This window comes from Papio anubis, chromosome 2 (genome assembly GCF_008728515.1).
Source record: "Papio anubis isolate 15944 chromosome 2, Panubis1.0, whole genome shotgun sequence".
NCBI classification, from domain to species: Eukaryota; Metazoa; Chordata; class Mammalia; order Primates; family Cercopithecidae; genus Papio; species Papio anubis.
The window spans coordinates 154,498,595-154,517,076 of record NC_044977.1 but is presented as its reverse complement, the minus strand read 5'-3'; the positions used below and the strand labels follow the sequence as shown (position 1 = coordinate 154,517,076).

General features: G+C 39.3%; 1 long non-coding RNA gene across 6 annotated transcripts in view; it reads left to right on the top strand.

The window, feature by feature from the left end:
- LOC103882339 overlaps window positions 1-18,482 on the top strand; it is a 68,144-nt gene that overhangs the window by 22,831 nt on the left and 26,831 nt on the right. For 4 of the 6 annotated variants that reach the window (XR_002520540.2, XR_002520539.2, XR_001900103.3 and 1 more), the window contains one exon: window positions 11,535-11,607. The exons of 1 other annotated variant lie outside the window; for it this stretch is intronic. This is a non-coding gene — a long non-coding RNA (uncharacterized LOC103882339). Of the gene's footprint in view, window positions 1-7,307; window positions 7,995-8,244; window positions 8,400-11,534; window positions 11,608-18,482 lie in introns of those variants that run through there. One more of the 6 variants, XR_004182279.1, reaches the window with a different exon arrangement.

The window sequence follows — 18,482 nt, the reverse complement described above, 5'->3', positions numbered from 1 at the left end:
ATCATCTTTTTAATTTCCAAGGGTCCTTTTCCTTATTTTAAAAACGGGATATTTTTTATCAGGTCATGCATATACAGCATCTTCTCTTATGTCTATAATGATACTACTAATAATATTAGCAGTTTTATTCTTCCATATGGAATATGTTTTATTCAAATAACTTTTGTAGCTCCTGTTTTTCAATTACAGGACTTCTTCAAATGCCTGGGGATCTTTGGTTGTCCTCTCATGGTTGAGTAGCTTCCTAAGCTTGGTTGCTTCTTGCCAACTATAGGCCTCACTGTAGGGATATCTGGCTGGGTCTTTTGTTCAGAAACTCCCACCATCATTTTCTTTAGGTCTTTTTCTTGGACTGAACATAGTCCCCAGAAAAGGTTTTTCGTGTTTTTGATTGGAACATAAAAATAAGCCTGGCTGTCAGAATTCTGGCAACCCAGAAGAGAAAAAATGCTGTGAGCCTCAACCTTTAGAATTGAGACTTTTACTTTAACCCCTCTATTTTTATAAAGATACCCCTGACCTCAACTAGGCTGGTGTCCCCCAATCCATGCCTTCTATTTTGCCCTGAACCACAGAGTCAGAAAGTGGCAGTTTCCCTCATGGGCAAAGTGAAGACAGAGATTTGGGGGTCTAAATGCTTTTAAAACAGGCTTTAATCTGTTTTACTCCATCTTTACTCCCACGTACTGTCCAATGGTACTGGTAAAGGCAATTGATGCATCTTTTGAATATTTTGTCCATAAATCAGAGGTGCTTCTTGATTACTTCACTGCCAGTTTAGAATCTGGCTTTCTTGGGTCTGCTCGGTAAGTTACTGCTCACCCATCTGCTTTTCAGATTGCAAATTTTGCTGCTGCTGTTTATTTTTTATTTGTTTTTGTGGTTTTATTTCTAGGAAAGCCATTAATTGTTATTTTCCTGAGATTTAAGAAGGAAGTGAAGACTAAAATATGCATTTGTCTTTCCATCTTTAATAGGAGACCAATTTTGCTTCATTTTCCTCTGTAGATAAGTTTTGATTTTCACATTCTTAACTTTGATTCATCTGGGGAATTCATTTTTATGTTTAGTGCAACATTATTGTTTATTTTTGTTTTCTAGATAGAAAGCCAAAATTTCCAACATTATTAACTGAGTATTTTATCCTTTCCCTTCTGCCGTGTAAGCCAATCTCTATCATATACCACGTTTCCAGGCTTTCTATTCTGTTTCATTAATCTCTTCATTTATCTTTTCACCAATACCATACTGTTTTAATTACTATAAAGTTTATGATATCTTGATATCTGCCAGAATCGCTACCCTTGTTCTTTTTTAGAATTGCATTGACTAGGGATTTTACTCTTCCATGTAAACTTAAGAATCCGTTTGCTAAGTTCTATTCTGTTACAAAGATTATAATCAAATCAATCATATTGGGAAAACATTACATCTTTATTCAGTTTCCCATCCATGAACAAGGTATAGCCTGTTTATTCAAGATTTTTTTCTTTTATGTCTTTTCATAATATTTTATAATTTTCTCTTAAAACCTTTTGTTAGATTTATTCCTTTTTTAAACTTTTTTTGCTACTATAGTGAATTATATGTTCACACGCATGCTATTGCATTTTAAAATTGCTATTGCTGGTTTACAGGAATGTTGTCGATTTTAGTATAATGATTTTGCAGCCAGCAAATCTTTCTTGTTCCCTCCCACTCTTTTTTTTTGAGATAGGGTCTCACTCTGTCACCCAGACTGCAGTGCAGTGGTGCTATCATAGCTCACTGTAGACTCAACCTTCCAGGTTTAAGTGATCCTGCCACCTTGGCCTCCCGAGTGCCTGGGACTACAGGTATGTGCCAGCACACCTGGCTAATTTATTTTAATTTTTTTGTAGATATGAGATCTCCCTATATTGCTCAGGCTGGTCTTGAACTCCCACCTTGGCTTCCCAAAGTGCTGGGATTATAAGCAGGAGCCACCATGGCCAGGCTAATTGCTTCTAATAGTTGGTCTGTAGCTTGTCTTGCATTTATGAGTGGAAAAAAATATTAATTGCAAATAGTAACAATGTAGTGCCTTTCTTTCTAAATGTTTTGTTTTTCTACCCTTTGTCTCACGGCATTGCCTAGGACTCCACAACAATGTTGAACAGTAACAGGGAGAGCAGGCACCTTTATTTTATCTCTGACTTTAATGGCAATGTTTCTAAGTTTTTATCATGATGAGTGATGTTTGTTCTGTTTTTGGTGAAAACATTTTTATCATGTTAAAAAATTCTTTTCTATTCAGAGTTCACTAAGAGGATTTAAAAATCCTAAGTGGGTGTTTAATTTTAACAAATGATTTGTCAGCACCAATTGAGGTTCTTTTTGCTTTACTTCATTAATATGAGTTACATTTTAATAGATCTTCTGAGGTTGAACTTTCTTTGCCTCTTAAACTGATCCTCAAATGATTATGACATAATTTAAAAAATATACTATCAGATTTGATTTGTTAATGTTATAGGACTCTGCCATCTATGTTAATAATTAAGATTGGTTATAATTGTCCTTTATTTCCCTGTACTTCTCTTGTTATCAAGTTTGTTATTAGTTTAGTAAACTTAGTTGATGGCTTTCTGTTTTCCCCTCTTTGAAACATTTTCTGTGAGATAGGGACCATCCCTTCCTTGAAGTTTCGGTGAAAATAATCTACAAAAGAAAATGGTCCCAGTGGCTCTGGTCAGAATTTGACCACTGATTCAATTTCTTGTTTCTAGTTTCTGGAAAAACTCTGAAAGGACTGCTTCATGATCTGTCAAGCCTGGTTTACCGTCTGAATTAATAAAAGTAACTAGAAACAGGTCTGTAACCGGATACCACAAGAAGATGCTCTTTGCCTGGCACTTCTGGTGGATATGGTGTACACTCTTCATTTTTAAGTATGCTGGCTCTACTGTATTGAAAAGCAAGTCTTACCATAAAACCAGGGAAGGAGAGAGATGCTAATAAATATCAGTGACTTAACAATGGACCCCAGCTGATGTTGGATGTGTTCTCAAGCTTAAATGTGCATTATTTTAAAAAGTAACACTGTGTATCATCTGGAAAACAATAGTTCCACCACCTTTAAGGTAAAAAAATGAAACATTCTCCAATGCCATTTGCAGTTTTGGAGAAGATTACTCTGTAGTCTTGCAAACAGAACTAATTCCAGAGCTGCAACATGCAAGGGCATTGTCAGCATTGGGTCAGAGGGTTGTTTTTGGAAACAACCTCAGGAGAAGTCAGATTTTTTCTTTTTTTTTTTTTTTTTTTTTTGAGACGGAGTCTCGCTCTGTCGCCCAGGCTGGAGTGCAGTGGCCGGATCTCAGCTCACTGCAAGCTCCACCTCCCGGGTTTACGACATTCTCCTGCCTCAGCCTCCCGAGTAGCTGGGACTACAGGCGCCCGCCACCTCGCCCGGCTAAGTTTTCGTATTTTTTAGTAGAGACGGGGTTTCACCGTGTCAGCCAGGATGGTCTCGATCTCCTGACCTCGTGATCCGCCCGTCTCAGCCTCCCAAAGTGCTGGGATTACAGGCTTGAGCCACCGCGCCCGGCCAGATTTTTTCTAGAACCACTTTTTTTTTTTTTTTTAATTTGCAAAGTAAATTTTAGAGCATTTAAAAGTACTTTTGTTTTTAATCATGTGGCTGCCTCTGTTTAAGTAAAATTTTCACTTGAAATGAATACAGACCTACCTTGGGAATTACTTTACAAATCTAAAAGAACTTAGATAAGCGTCCCTCTTAAATTTAATTCTCTTTTGAAGAGAAAAAGTAATGACTTTCAAAGTACTTAATATATTACAAAGGAGTGGCAAGGGGAAATAAATTTCCTTTAATATAACCTTTTATTTTAATAACATAGGTACAGATCTGGCTGAAAGAAAGTCTTTTTTTAGTATATCAATTGTATTATCTCAAAACAAGGTTATGCACTGAAAATTGAGTCATAAAAACACAAAATTTATCTCCTGTTGCTAATTCACTATGCCAAAAACACCTGCTGGAGGAAGGACACCCGTTCGTATACATTCAAGTCTCATTAGTTAATTGCCAAGTAAAGCCAGATTTTGTCTTGGCTTGTCATTTTAACCCACAGGGAATTAATTCTTACAAGCAAATAAGTTAATTCTTATAGTCTTTTTTTCTTTTACTGCTTATAGTAGCAAGTGACATGATTGGGTTTCTTGGATCTTGTTTTAGGAGAAATGGAAAAATGTGACCTACAGTGAGATATGCATCACAGCAGCAAAGCAAGGAAAATGACCCTCTGCTATTGAGTTTTATCCCCAAACCCCAATATGGGTTCCTAAGAAATGAAGCTAATCTAGTGGGGGAACTACATTAGTGGATACTAGGTAGACCTAAGTGGCCTCAGACCAAGGCCCCCCCCCCCCTTTTTTTTTTTTTTTTCAGAATGATAATCACTCTTCTGTTTATATAAATGAACGTTTCCATCTTGATGGACTCATTAAGAGGTGACCACACTTTTCATGCAGAGTGAAGTGGCCACAAGGGATATTTGTACAGTTTATTGCAAGAGGTTCCAGTGCTTTCCCTTGCACAGAGTTAGGCTTACAGCTTATGCTAGTATAATCTGGGTACATGCTGGTTCATGCTTTGTTGGAGGTATGTGCCTCTGCTTCCTTTCCATTTGGAATGACTGCTTAGTACTCAATTGTATTGATAGTCTGCCAGTTATTTAACCTCTCCCTAATATCTGGCTTTTTGTTTTCGCTTTCTACTTTTCAACTGTGTGAGTGTGTGTGTGTGTGTGTGTGTATGTGTGTGTGTGACAGAAAGAGGGAGAGGGGGGAAGAGAGAGTCATAGCATCATTTCATTGTAGGGTTTAGGGGTATGATGTGATGAAGGCCCTTACATTTGGAGCTTTGGTGTTGGGTGGCAGGGACACGTTTGTGAGACAGTAGTTGCTGAAAACCATTCAATGTCTTGTCTATCATGAGAGATGTGAACCAGAGCAGTTATGAAAAATTCAGTTTGGTGCTATGCCTAATCCTTTTCAGTAATATGATTGTAATACTTGTGCCTAGTAGGTGATCGATACATATTCAGTTATTAGTTGATTCACTCTATATTAAGGATGCCTCAGTATCAATGTAAACACTCTAGGTTTCTGTATTTTAGTGTCGATCATGGGGAAGAGGCTCTGCCTCGTGTTTTTGTGATGTGGAATGGCTGCGCTGCACCAAAGGGTGTTTATAATTCTGATGCTATAAGATGTGTCTACGTATTTAACAAGCTGCTATTGCCTCTTTTTTTCTGATATTCTGAGATAGTCCACAATGGTTCCAAAACAGCCATCCATAAAGGAACAAATTCTGTAAATCTTGCAGTTTTTTTGGTTTACATTATTTCAACATTATTTTTGTGAGTTCTCCCTTTCCCCTCTCAGTGGGTTGCATGATATTTAAAAAATAAAATCTTGTTGTAGCCACAGTCCTAGAAACAGGGGAAGGGGAATGAGTCTACCTAGAATAGAGGAGTTGTTTTAAATTTAATTTTCTAGTGTCTAGTTGCTACGGCTAGTCTGGGTAAATGGATGAACAGTGAATAAAGAGAATGAACAGATAAATCAATATTAATGTTTTCCTTTCTGCACCTCAGAATCAATCATAAGACCATGACTGGGTCCCGATTTTTGGCACCAATCAAAATGACAAGCTTGGTTGCTGGGACCATTCTTTGATGCATCTGTTTTTGGAGGGCAGAGATAAACTATGGAAAGATGGAATGCTGTATTTTTCCACCAGAGACATTGTTTGTGTTGTTCTTGTCCTTTTTCCTTTAAAGAGGCCAATGAGTTCTTTTGGTCCAGGGCCGTGTGCTAATGTTCCCAGAGTCACCACTGTGCTGCTCAGAGTACAGGCAGACATGGCATTTCCTTCCCTGGAGATCCAAGGGCTGTTCCAACAGTATCATCTCAGCATTTCGCACAAATGTCCCACGTGGAGAATTCCATTATAAATGTGGCAGCAAGTAGTGGAGAAGTTACGCAGGACTGGCTGCATAGTTTGCAGGACTCAGTGCAAAATGAAAATGCAGGGCCACTTAAAATTGTTGAGAATTTCAAGACAGTGACAGCAAAGTGTTAAACTAAGCACAGGATCCCTTTTACGTAGGGACCTTGTGTGACTCCACAGGTTTCATGCCCATGAAAGCTGGCCTTGCCTGTAAGGGTGTTTGTCTTCTCAAAAGGTTGTGTTGGAGATTCTCTCTCTGAGGCAGGGGCAGCTGGAGAGACTTTCTCCATGCCTCCTATCCCTTTTTTCTCTTGTCCGGTCTTGTCGTGTCTCCCCATGGCCTCTCAGGGCCTTGACCACAGTCCCGGTTTCATTTTCCTCTCTTTACCTGCTCTTCTACCCCACCTACAGCTCTAGCCTTCCCTGATCTCATGCTGTGCCATCATTAGCAAAAGGTCTGAGGTATCTCTGCCAGTTGCTTATGTCTCTTCTTTTTCTCTCCACATCTGTTGGCTCTAACTTCAGAATCTGACTTCAGATACTCAGAATTCCACCACTTCTTTCCATGTCCACCTTGATCACTCTGGGCACTCTCACCTATATTATTGCAATGCAGTAGCCTCTGAACTACTCTCTCTGCCTCAGCTCTTTTCCCCTGCACCCTTATTCTATGCTTCAAGAGCAGAACAGGTTTCTCTTCTCTTCAAAACCTTCCAATGGCTTCTGTTTCACTCGTCTTGTCTTTCTTTTATGTCCTAATCCTCTACTACTCTCCCTTTCACCCTCTCCTAGACACTCTGACCTTGCAGCTTTTCCTAGAAAACACCAGGCATATTTGTACCAAGGTTTTTGTGCTTCCTGTTCCCTTTACATAGAGTGCTCTTGCTCAGTTCTGCCATGCACTGCTTCTTCAGTTCTTTAAATGCCTACTTTATTTATTTATCTATTTGAGACAGAGTTTCACTCTTGTTGTCCAGGCTGGAGTGCAATGGCATGATCTCAGCTCACTGTAACCTCCACCTCCCAGGTTCAAGCAATTCTCCTGCTTCAGCCTCCCAAGTAGCTGGGACTATGGGCATGCACCACCACATCTGGCTAATTTTTGTATTTTTAGTAGAAACGGGGTTTCGCCGTGTTGGTCAGGCTGGTCTCAAACTCCTGACCTCAAGTGATCAACCTGCCTCGGTCTCCCAAAGTGCTAGGATTGCAGATGTGAGCCACTGTGCCCGGACCCTACCCTATTTAATATTGCATACTTCCCCCACCCTGTACACTTCCTAACTCTGCTCTGGTTTTTTTTTTTTTTTTTTTTTTCCTTAGCACTTTTCACCATCTGCTATGTAATATATTTTATTCATGTATTTATTTATTGCTTGGATCCCCTTATTGGAAAAAGTCCATGAAGGTGGGGGTTTTTGTCTGCTTGTTCCCCTGTAAATCCCCAGTACCTAGGATAGTGCCTTGTAGCTCACTTGATGCTGGCCAGTGGATAAATTTCTGTGAGAATCAGGCTTCCTTGGGTCTTTCTTGCTGTATTTTAGAGTTGTCTGGCCTTGGCCTGCTTTAACTAGTTGGATAACACTTCCTGAGTATCTACACTTGCTCCTTATTCATTTGTCCTGAAATGTGCTAGAAACTATGGATTCAGCAGAGAGTCTTGTCCCTGGCCTCATTAAATATGCATGAGAGTGGGAAAGAAGTAAAAAAAAAAAAAAAAGAAAAAAGGTAGTATTTCAGATGATTGTGACAAGGATGTGGTGACTGAGAGAATAGTAGCCTTAGGTCTGGCGGTCTGGGAAGGCGTCTCTGAGGAGGTGCCATTTCAGATGTAACATTAATGATGAGAAACCAGAATGTGAGAATCTTCTGGAAGAGCTTTCCAAGCTGCAGAAACCAAGGGTGGCCAAGGAGCAGAAAGAAGCCGTTGCAGCTGGAGTGTGGAGAGAGAGGTAGCAGCAGGGCCAGGGAGACAGGATGATGGGCTGAACTTGCAAGGCAGGTAAGCAGTCGGGATTTTCATCTAGGTTCTTGAGCCCATAGTAAACAGTAAGCTCTGCTTTGGCTCTCAGGCTTCAACTGCCTCAGACGCTGATGCTTGTGAGGGCTCTGCCTCCTGGGGCACAGATCATGGGCTGTGGACTCAGATCTGGGTCCAAATTCCATATGTACCATTTAGCAAGGACATGATTTGAGGTTTGTTTCTTGAGCTGTATTCACTCAACACATGCTTACTGTTATTTCCTCTGCAGGATGATATTCCAAACATTTATACCCCAGGAGGCTCAGATGCCCACCTACCAGGTGGAGGATTTACTGGAGTTGTTGGAGCAGGACTGGAGTCCCCCGCTATGCCAGGAATTAGCTCTTAATTGCTGGATTTGGGGAAATCAGGGAAATCTTGTAGGTGAGGCTTAAGGCAGTGACTTGTTACTAACCACTCGATATTGAGATATCTCTCAATATTATAGTACTTTGTGTATTGACAGAGACTAAACCCAGCAAGGAGGATACAAGATTGGTAAAAACATAGTCTCCTCCTACCAGGCACTTACAGTCTTGTAATTGGTATGGAAATACAAAGCCCTTGATACACACAGTTTGAATGTTTGTCCCCTCCAAAACTCACATTGAAACTTAATCCCCAAAGTGGCAGTATTGAGAGGTGGGGTCCTTAGGAGATGATCTAGTCATGAGGGCCCTGCCCTCATGGATGAATTGATGCATTCATGGATTAATGGGTTAACGGGGTATCATGGGCATGGAGCTGGTGACTTTACAAGAAGAGAGATACCTGAGCTATTATGCTAAGCCCCTTCATCATGTGATGTCCTGTGCTGCTTTGGGATTCTTCAGAATCTGCTGCTTTGGGACTCAGCAGGTCCAGCCCTTCAACCGGGAACTTCTCAGCCTCCAAAACTGAGAAGTAACTGTTTTTCTTTAGAAATTACCCAGTTTCAGGTATTCTTTTATAAGCAACAGAAAACAGACTAAGACACATGGTCTTATTTAATTTGCATAGTATTTTGGTTAGGAAGAAGTAAAACATAGTGGTCAAGAGTGTAGGCTCAGAACAGCTCTCTATGTTCCAATCCAGGCTGGGTTACCTGCTTAGATTAGTGATCTTGGCAAAGTTACTCACCCTGTCTGTGTCTCAGTCTCTCTTCTGTAAAAATAAATAATTAGCTGAGGAGGATACTAAATTCCTAGGGTTGATGTGAGGATTGAATGTGTTTATGCAGATAACATAATTATAACAGTGCCTTAGGCACATAACACTATGCTTTTCTACAGATGGGAAAACTAGGGTTCAAGAGTTAATGAAGCTCTACAAGTTCACACTGCCGGAAGTCAGGACTGGAACCCAGATCCTTGGATTTAATCCTGTGTTCTATCTCAAATCAGTAATTCCTGAGGGGGCTGCTACTGAAATTTTATGTAGAGGTTTATTTGGGCAGACAGTTAATATCAAAATAAGATTAAGTTTAAGAATACTTTAAAATTTTATTATAAAAATAATATAATCCTATGAAAGAAAAGTTAAAAAGAGAAAACAAAAAGCTAACTCTCTAGTTGTACTCTGTCATCAGTTCCTCCAGGCAGATAAAATGAGGCCTGAGGAACAGTGGGATGGGCAGAAAATGCTGCTGGGATGGACAGACTCTGTGGCCTGGCACTGGTTAAGCTCTCGACTCTAAATATGTTCCTGTGCTTCTGATGTGGGGAATATCCAAGAGGAAACTGTTCCCTAGAGAAAGAAGATCCACTTTTGATGGCCATCATCATCTGGAGAAGGGAGGGCAATTTGGGTCACTGGTGGAAGGGTGTGTGTTTGAAGTTCAGGTACTGGGTCCCAGTCTAGAAGATCCCAATGCCCATTTGTCATATTAAAACTTCTAAGGTCTAGTAATACAGCAGTCTTAAAACATCACACTTAAGTGAACTGTTCCCAGGCTTATTTAGTAATGGATTTAAGAGAATGTAAAATACCCAGTAGCATCCCAAGCACTTGGATTCTATGGAACATACTTTGGGAAATGCTTCAATAAAGCAATAAGAAGAAAATTCATTCTTTTGAGAAAAAATGTTTGGGGATATTGAGTCAGAGACTTGGGTTTTTTCTTTTTTAAAAAAGATGCTTTCTCGGATGCTGATTTAGGGACCAAGAGTAGGACTAAGGAATGGCCCTGTTAGCAAAGCACGATGATGAGGCGAGGCCACGACAGCCCCCTCCCTGGGTGAAGGTCTGCATGCCTGTGTGGCCATGCTTGAATACTTTGTATCTACATGCACGAATACTTTGTATCAATATCCATGTCCTCTCATCACTAAGGGTGTCACTTTTGTGAGGACTGGTCTGCTGCATGTGTGGACAATTATTTTTTGGCCTCCGTTTCCCTATCCTGTTTATTAGGGCACTTATTTTCTTTTGGGAAGTATCCCCTTCCCTATTATCAGTCCTTGTGGTTTAACTGAAACTGACTGTCTCTGGCCCTTGGGGTGGTGCTGTGACACCTAAGGCATCAGATGCCCAGTGCTGCAGGTCACAGTGATTGGTCCAGGAGAACCAATGAGAGGCAAGGGCGCTCTTGCTGGCGACGCTGGGGTAGAACAGTTCCCGCACGTATGCAGCGGCTGTTTCTGGGGTTTCTATTCCATTAATCAGTTTTTTGATTCCTGTGCCAATGCTGCCCTATCTTCAGTACAATAGTCTATGAGAAGCCATAGATTTGATAAGACAATTTCCCCAAATTTATTCTTTTAGGAATGTCTTGGCACACTTTGCCCTTTAATATACATTTTAGAATCAGCTAGCCAGGTTTCTTTATAAATCTTGATTGGAATTCGCAGTGAAGTCATAGAACATTTTGGAGATAATTAACATTGTTAAGATTTTGAGCTTTCTTAAATACAAACATAAGGTATCTCTCCGTTTTTTTTCTGGGTTACCTGAAAACTTTTAATAAAGTTGTAAATATTTATTTATAAAGTTTATGTATATAGTTAGATTTATACCTAGATACTTTATATTTTTGTTTCTATTATAAACTATATCTTTCTGCTAGCATACTGAGATACAATTGATTTTTATATATTGATCTTAAATTTAGCCACTTGAGTAAACTCTCTTATTAATTATAAATTTTTGTGGATTGTTTTGGATCAGTGTTTCTCAGCTTTTTTATTATTGCCCCACCTCCAAGGAAACTTTTAGATTATTTTTTTCCTAATTGCCCCCTCACCTGAATCAATCAATTTTAATACCACAGGTTCACTGTGTATCTGTGTAAGTATATCTATGTTTTATACATAAAAAGAGTAAGATTATTTTGCCTACCAAGAATGGATTTTCTCTCTTTATGGAGTTACATCACCTCATTGAGAATGCATGTCTTGATTAAAAGGAAGACCATTTGAGACCTGAGGCATGTTTTTTAGAAGTTCCTTGCTGAAGTTCTGTTGGCGGTACACTCTTAGTTTTGTTTATCTGAAAGATAATATTACCAGGCATAATTCCAGGTTGACTGTCATTTTCTTTCAGTACTTTGATGATACTATTCCACCAACTTCAGGCTTCCATTGTCGATGTTGAGAAACCTGCTTGCGATTCCTTGGTAGGTGATCTGTTTTTCTGCTTTTTGAATGCCTTTAAGATCTCATTGTCTTTAGTGGTCTGTACTTTCACCACAATGTGTCTGAATTTATTTTATTTTTCTTGCTTAGTATATGTTGTACTTTATATTGCTGAAGATTCATGTTTTTCATCAGTTCTAGAAAGTTCTCAGCCACGTTCTCTTCAATACTTCTTCTCCTCCATTCTCTCTAATGTTTCCTTCTGGTGCACTGGATGCATGTGACTCTTTTGCCCACCTCTCTTAACCTCTTAAGGGTTCATCTCATCTGAGGTAGTTTCTTCAGCTCCATGTTTCAATTCGTAATTATTTTTTTTCAGCTGTGACTAACCTGCTATTTAACCTATTGATTAAATATTAATTGCTGTATTTTAATCTCTAAAAGTTATTTTGACTTTAAAAAATCTATTAGGTCATTTTTATACCTTCTAGTTACTTGTTCACTTTAAAAATTTTATCTTTTTTTTTTTTTTTTTTTTTTTGAGATGGAGTGTTGCTGTGTTGCCCAGGCTGGAGTGCAGTGGTATGATCTTGGCTCACTGCAACCTCTGCCTCACGGGTTCAAGAGATTCTCCTGCCTCAGCCTCCTGAGTAGCTGGGACTACAGGCTAAAAATTTTATCTTTTCTTTTGTTAGACATTTATAATAGCTATTTTAAATGCTGCTTTTGAGAATATTTTAAGTCCTTTGGCGCCAACTACAGTTTTGTTTTTCTGTTGATATACACTCATGCTTGCTTATTTCCTTGTGTGAGTTTTGTAACTTTTTATTGTAAGCTCATATTTTGTTTTCCTTAATTTGTGTGAACTCCTGAAGGCCTGTAAGAGCGATGTATTTTTTCGTAGAATATTTTCCTTTGTCTCTGCCTGGAGCCAGGGAGCATTAGTGACCTGGAAACACTTTAGCCCTGTTTGAGAGTGCCAGAATAATGCTGGGATCTCAGGTTCAGCACTTTAGTGAAGATCAAGGCTCAGTTTCTCAGTAGCAGATCTGATGTTAGCAATGTTAATATTTTTAACCAGGGCAGCACTTTCCTATTTACTTACTGTGCAATTTCCTAACACTGGGTTCAATTTGCTATCTTTCAAAAAAAATATCTTTCAGATTTCTCCAACTTTCTGGAGAGTCCAGCAACTAATTAAAATGTTTACTTATTGTAGTTTATCCAGGATCTACTTGTATTTAGAATGACAGCCTTTCAGAATATCTGCTCTGCCATATTTCTAGAAATTGGAATGTGTCTCTTGTGTATTGGAGTTTACAATGTACTTTCACATACAATATCTATTTTGATCTTCACAATTTTTAAAATAAAAATACTCAGTTTCACTCATGCTAAAACTGTGTGTGGAATAACTCTGGTGTAAAAACAGTTCTTTTATGTTCAGAATTATTTTAGCAAAATATTCCAAAGGAAATATGTATATTCCTTTAAGACAGATTTTACAGAGCATAGTTAAAAATGGTTTAATCTGTCGGTATGAATCATTTTGTTCTCATACAGGAATCTTCAAAAGAGGTGAAACAGTCAAATGAGTTAGCGGAGATAGTAGTGTAAAAATGTGATTGCCAAGAGTTACCTTTTACTTGACTGGAAGAGAGACAAACATGAGTTTTAAGAAGTCAGGGAGAATGACAGAGTTTATCTTCCATTGTGCTTTTATCTTCTAATCTCCAAAGGCAAAGGAAGGAAAAACTAGTTGCCCTTAGCCAAAAGGGTCTTGAGCAAGACTGGAAGACAGGGGCCTGGATTTACAACTCACAGAGGGAGTTAGAATGAAGGGTTATTAGGTCTGAGAGTGACAGTTGAAATTTACTGAGAGTACCTGTAGAAGAACTGCATGCTTTTGAAGTCTTAAAAGTCATTTCCCTTTATGATTTTCTTAATAGTGTCCTTTGATGAACAAATTAAACATTTTGATGAGACACAATTTATTGATTTTTTTTCTTTTTTGATTAATGCTTTTTGTGTCTTGTCTAAGTTTATGAAGATTTTATTTTATATATTTTTATATATTAAAAATTTTTTAATTGTATATATTTTAGTTAATTTTTTATTTTTAGAACTGTAATTCATCTCTAATTTTTATGTATAATCTGGTCTAATTTTTAAGAATTGGGGTTCATTTTCACCCATATGTTCAATTGTTTTAGCATCACTTGCTGAAAATATTTTCTTTCCCTGTTGAATTTTCTTGGCACGTTTGTAAAAAACCAAACCCTATTTTGGGGTCTTTAATTATGTTACATCAATGTATTTGTCAGTACTCATGGAACTGTAAACTTAATATCTGTATATTTTATTACATGAAAATTATACCTCAATAACAAATGATGTAATGATAAAAAATTACCTATTTGAGTTGTTTGACAAAGGTAATCATTAGTGAATTAGAAAACATATTTGATCATATTTTTCTATTTTTATATAAAAGTCCATCTACTACCCATCCATTTAATACAGATTTATTAAGAACTAAAACCTGCTTGGCACCATGGTGAGCTCGGGGCCTACAGAGCACATAATCCATGGTCCCTGTTCTTGAGGAGCTCATAGTTGCATAAAAAGAGTTGGATGTGAAAAGTACAATGACAATCCAATATGATGAGGGTTGTGAGATAAGTAAATATAGGGCCCTGTGGAAGCCAGTCACCCTAGCTATCCAACCTTGCTAGAGTGTTTAGATCAGGGAAATATTTGTCAAAGAGCTTAAGAACTGGCTGAGTGTTCAAAGTAAGTGGGAGTGGGCCTGGCATAGGCAAAGTGCTTGCCTGTGGTGCCAGTAATGGTGGGGAGTGGGCAGGAGAGGGAAGTTGGGAAATGCAAGGTCCTAAGACCAGTGATTTTTTTTTTTTTTTTTTGAGACGGAGTCTTGCTCTGTCGCCCAGGCTGGAGTGCAGTGGCCATATCTCAGCTCACTGCAAGCTCCGCCTCCAGGGTTTACGCCATTCTCCAGCCTCAGCCTCCCGAGTAGCTGGGACTACAGGCTCCCGCCACCACGCCCGGCTAGTCTTTTTGTATTTTTTTTAGTAGAGACGGGGTTTCACCGTGTTAGCCAGGATGGTCTCGATCTCCTGACCTCGTGATCCACCCGTCTCGGCCTCCCAAAGTGCTGGGATTACAGGCTTGAGCTACCGCGCCCGGCTAAGACCAGTGATTTTTAAGTGTTTCAAATAGGAGGGTACACATGCCCACTTAACTAAAGAAGTGGCACTGTAATAAAAATAAAAAATTATATTCCTTATTAGAGAAGCAGGAAGCAGGACTGTTGGAGAGAATGGCATGTAAATATATACTGCTGTGGAGAACAGTGTGAGGGGCAGTTCTTGACATTGAGATTGGCCAAAACGAGTGGCCAGGGCTAGGGTCTGGGTGAGGGAGTAGACACTGAAAGACAGGATGACAGCACAGATGGGGATGTGGTGACAACTAAAACACTAGGTTTGTTTCACAAGGTAATTTATCCTGCTGATGGCATTGGTTCTTATTTTGGATGAAAAAAATAATGAACTGAAAAATAGCTACTATTGATTGAATGTTACTCTGTGCCAGGTGTTGTGTCCTATTCTTTATGTACATTAAATATCATGCTCTCCATTTATCTGTTATCAATCACCATTGTATGGGTGATAACACTGAGCCAGAAGTCAGTCAGATGCAGGTGCCCCATCCTGGACTTGCTAGCCTCCAGAACTGTGAGCTAAATAAATCTCTTTCATTTATAAATTACCCAGTCTCAGGTATCCTGTTACAGCAACACAAAATAGACTAGGACAGTATGTATCTCATAAGTGCTAGGTGCCTGGAGTAGCACTGAGGTAGCAGAGTTTGAGAACATCAGTGCATCAATTAGACAACAGTAAATAAAAGGAAATTATGTATAGGCAAGGGGAACTTTAGACCAAATGGCAGAACAACGGGCAGGACCATCCCCTTTACTGAGGCAGAGACATTCAATAAAACCAGGCCGGATGGGGAGTGGGTGGGTTGAAGTGAGGAAAAGGATACATAAGTGCTGAAGAGCTGGGAGCCAAGAGAGGGTTGTTGGGGTGGGAGAGGAAGGCTGTCTTTATGGCTTATTGCAGCCTCTTTTGTAGCTGTGCTGGCCATGCTTATGTTTAAAGTAACAGCATTCGTTTATTGCTGCCTACTACTGGTAGCCAAGTGGCCTCGGTGGAGGGGTGAGGAAGAAAGCAGAAGCTGGGGAACTAGTTCTGTGTGTGAAAACTGAAAAATTTCACGGTGTTGTTGCATTCTTGGGTTTAGTTGCCACTCAGGTTTCTTAATGAAGTGAAAAAATCTTCATGCTGAAAATTTGTTCTCAGGTCAATGAGAAAGGTGACAGATAATATGTTACTAGCTTTTCTGTCAATTATCCATTACATTATGAGGATTGTATGTTGAAACACTGCAGATAAAGTGTCTCAATTAAGACTTTAATTTAGATTTAATAAGTTATTATATGTTAATAAAAGATCAATTAGCAGTTAAATAGCCATTGATCCAGGTACAATAAGTATGTCAGAAAGACATCAAGTTGTCATTGAAAAACTGGAGATTACATGAGCAACATGTGAGCAATTAGATTCTCAGTATATTCAGGCTATAATGAATGTCAATGCATTTAATTGCCATTTAACAAGAAAGTGAATGTTAAGTCTCAGCCTATTAACTCACATACCTATTCACAGTTCTTCAATAGATTCATTTTTTCATTGGTTCCTTCAAGAAATATTTAATTAACCACACACCAAGTAAAGTGAGAAAAATATGAGTATGAGGCATAATCTCTGCCTTCAAAGAACTTAAAATCTAGTGTTGAAATAAGATTCATCTACAAGGAAAAATAAAGGAATGAGGCAGATAGTAGAACATCTTCCACATGTTTTCTGATTAAGTTCTAAATATTACCACCATAACTGAAATTTCTCACATGTTGAAAGAAATTTTTGTTATTACAAGCCACCAAATTTAGGGGCTGTTTGTTACTGCATTATGCTATAGTAAAGCTGACTAATATGGTGAATAGAAGAGAGATTGACAGGCCAGAGATACATTCTCTGGTGTGATATTGTCATAAGAGAAGCTAAAGTTTTATCATCCTAAATGTTGGAGAGGGGCACTTGAGAAATACATTAGCTCTCACTAGGGCAAGGGGGCATTGAGAAGTAAAAGTTACTCTTGGTGTTTGCATGCCCAGCCTCCAAAAATCTCAGTTTCTCCAGTACCATAGACTGACATGGGAGAGAAGCAGATCGATGTCTGATAAAAATGGTTAAAATGGTGAATTTTATCTCAATTAAAAAAAGAATAGACATATAATCTTTGTAACTGGAGTGGGAACATTTTGGAGTGAGTGTGTAACTAAACTCTCTGTTCACTGAGAATCATACTTCTCTCTCTCAGGGGACCCCGGAGGCCATGTCGTCCAGGCTGGAGTGTAGTGGCGCTATCTTGGCTTACTACAATCTCTGCCTTCTGGGTTCCAGCAATTCTCCTTTCTCAGTCTCCCAGGTAGCTGGGACTACAGGTGCCAGCCACCATGCCTGGCTAATTTTTGTATTTTTAGTAGAGATAGGGTTTTGCCATATTGACCAGGGTGGTTTCAAACTCCTGACCTCAAGTGATCTGCCTGCCTCGGCCTCCCAAAGTGCTGGGATTACAGGTGTGAGCCACTGTGCCCGGCCACACCAAGGCCTTTTGGATGTGGAGCCTCTCTGTGAGGCTGGTGCTCCTTCCCTAGTCTCTCTCTGAAAAGTGAGGCAGTGGTCACCTTCTGAGCTCTTTCTTTCTCCAATTATGTTCAAGTCCTCTAGGCTCTGGATCTTGAAAATCACAATTTACTTTCTCTTTTAGAAGGCTAAGCTTTTCCTAGGAGCTTTAAGATCACATTTAGTTGTTCAAAAGATAATCTGTCTCTTTCTCAGCCCTTCCTTGAGTGAAACTGAGGGCAGGAGCTGCCTTGGGGCTTGTGGTGGGACAGGTCCTGTGTTCTATGCTATGACCTAATGAACCATCTTGCCCAAAACTTAGTAAGTCTCCTATGTACACCAGTCTTAGCTAATGTATGACTTGGGGAATTAAAGATAAAAGGCCTATGTTTCCCCCTGAAATCACCTAGAAGCTTAAATAAGAGATGCAGCACAGAAGGTGTGTGTGTGTATGTGACAGATATTGAGAATTTGGCAGGGGGAGGAAACCGAAGCTCGCAGTGGCCCTGAGAATGTAAGTCCTCAGATATTAGCAGAAATCTGACATCTACCAGATATAGGAAAGAAAGGTTCAGAAGGCTGGAAACCTGGGACACTCATGGAGATGACACCTGAATTACAACTGTAAAATTAAAAAAAAAGAACAAACAAAAACAAAGGAAAAATCTGCTGGAAAAGTGAAAAATTTAGCCAAATAAGATATTCTGAAGATGGACTAAAGTGTATCTAAATTCAATATCCTTTTTGCATTTCAATTTAGATTTAGTTAGGTGAATTTGGGTTGACAGCTGAACTTTAGCTTTGAAAACTACCTTTAAATTATGTAGATTGTCTTACGGGGTTGCTTTCTAGGGTCTGGTTTTACTTTGCAGCAGGAAGAGCTCTCTGTTGAGCGCTCAGTATGTGAAGGGGCCATGGTAAACATGAGAGTGGAAACAACAGAAAAGACAAATGTTAGACCCAAGGGAAGCACCATAGAGGGTGGTGTGTGGAGGGAGAGTGCACAGACACATACACAAGCGACTGTTGCATAAGACAGGCTCAGTGCTGAGGCAGGCCAGTGTTGAGGGCACCGTGGTTCTTGCTTATATCCTAAACTTATTTTATCAGATGATCAAATGGATGAAGGGACTGCACAGAGTAAT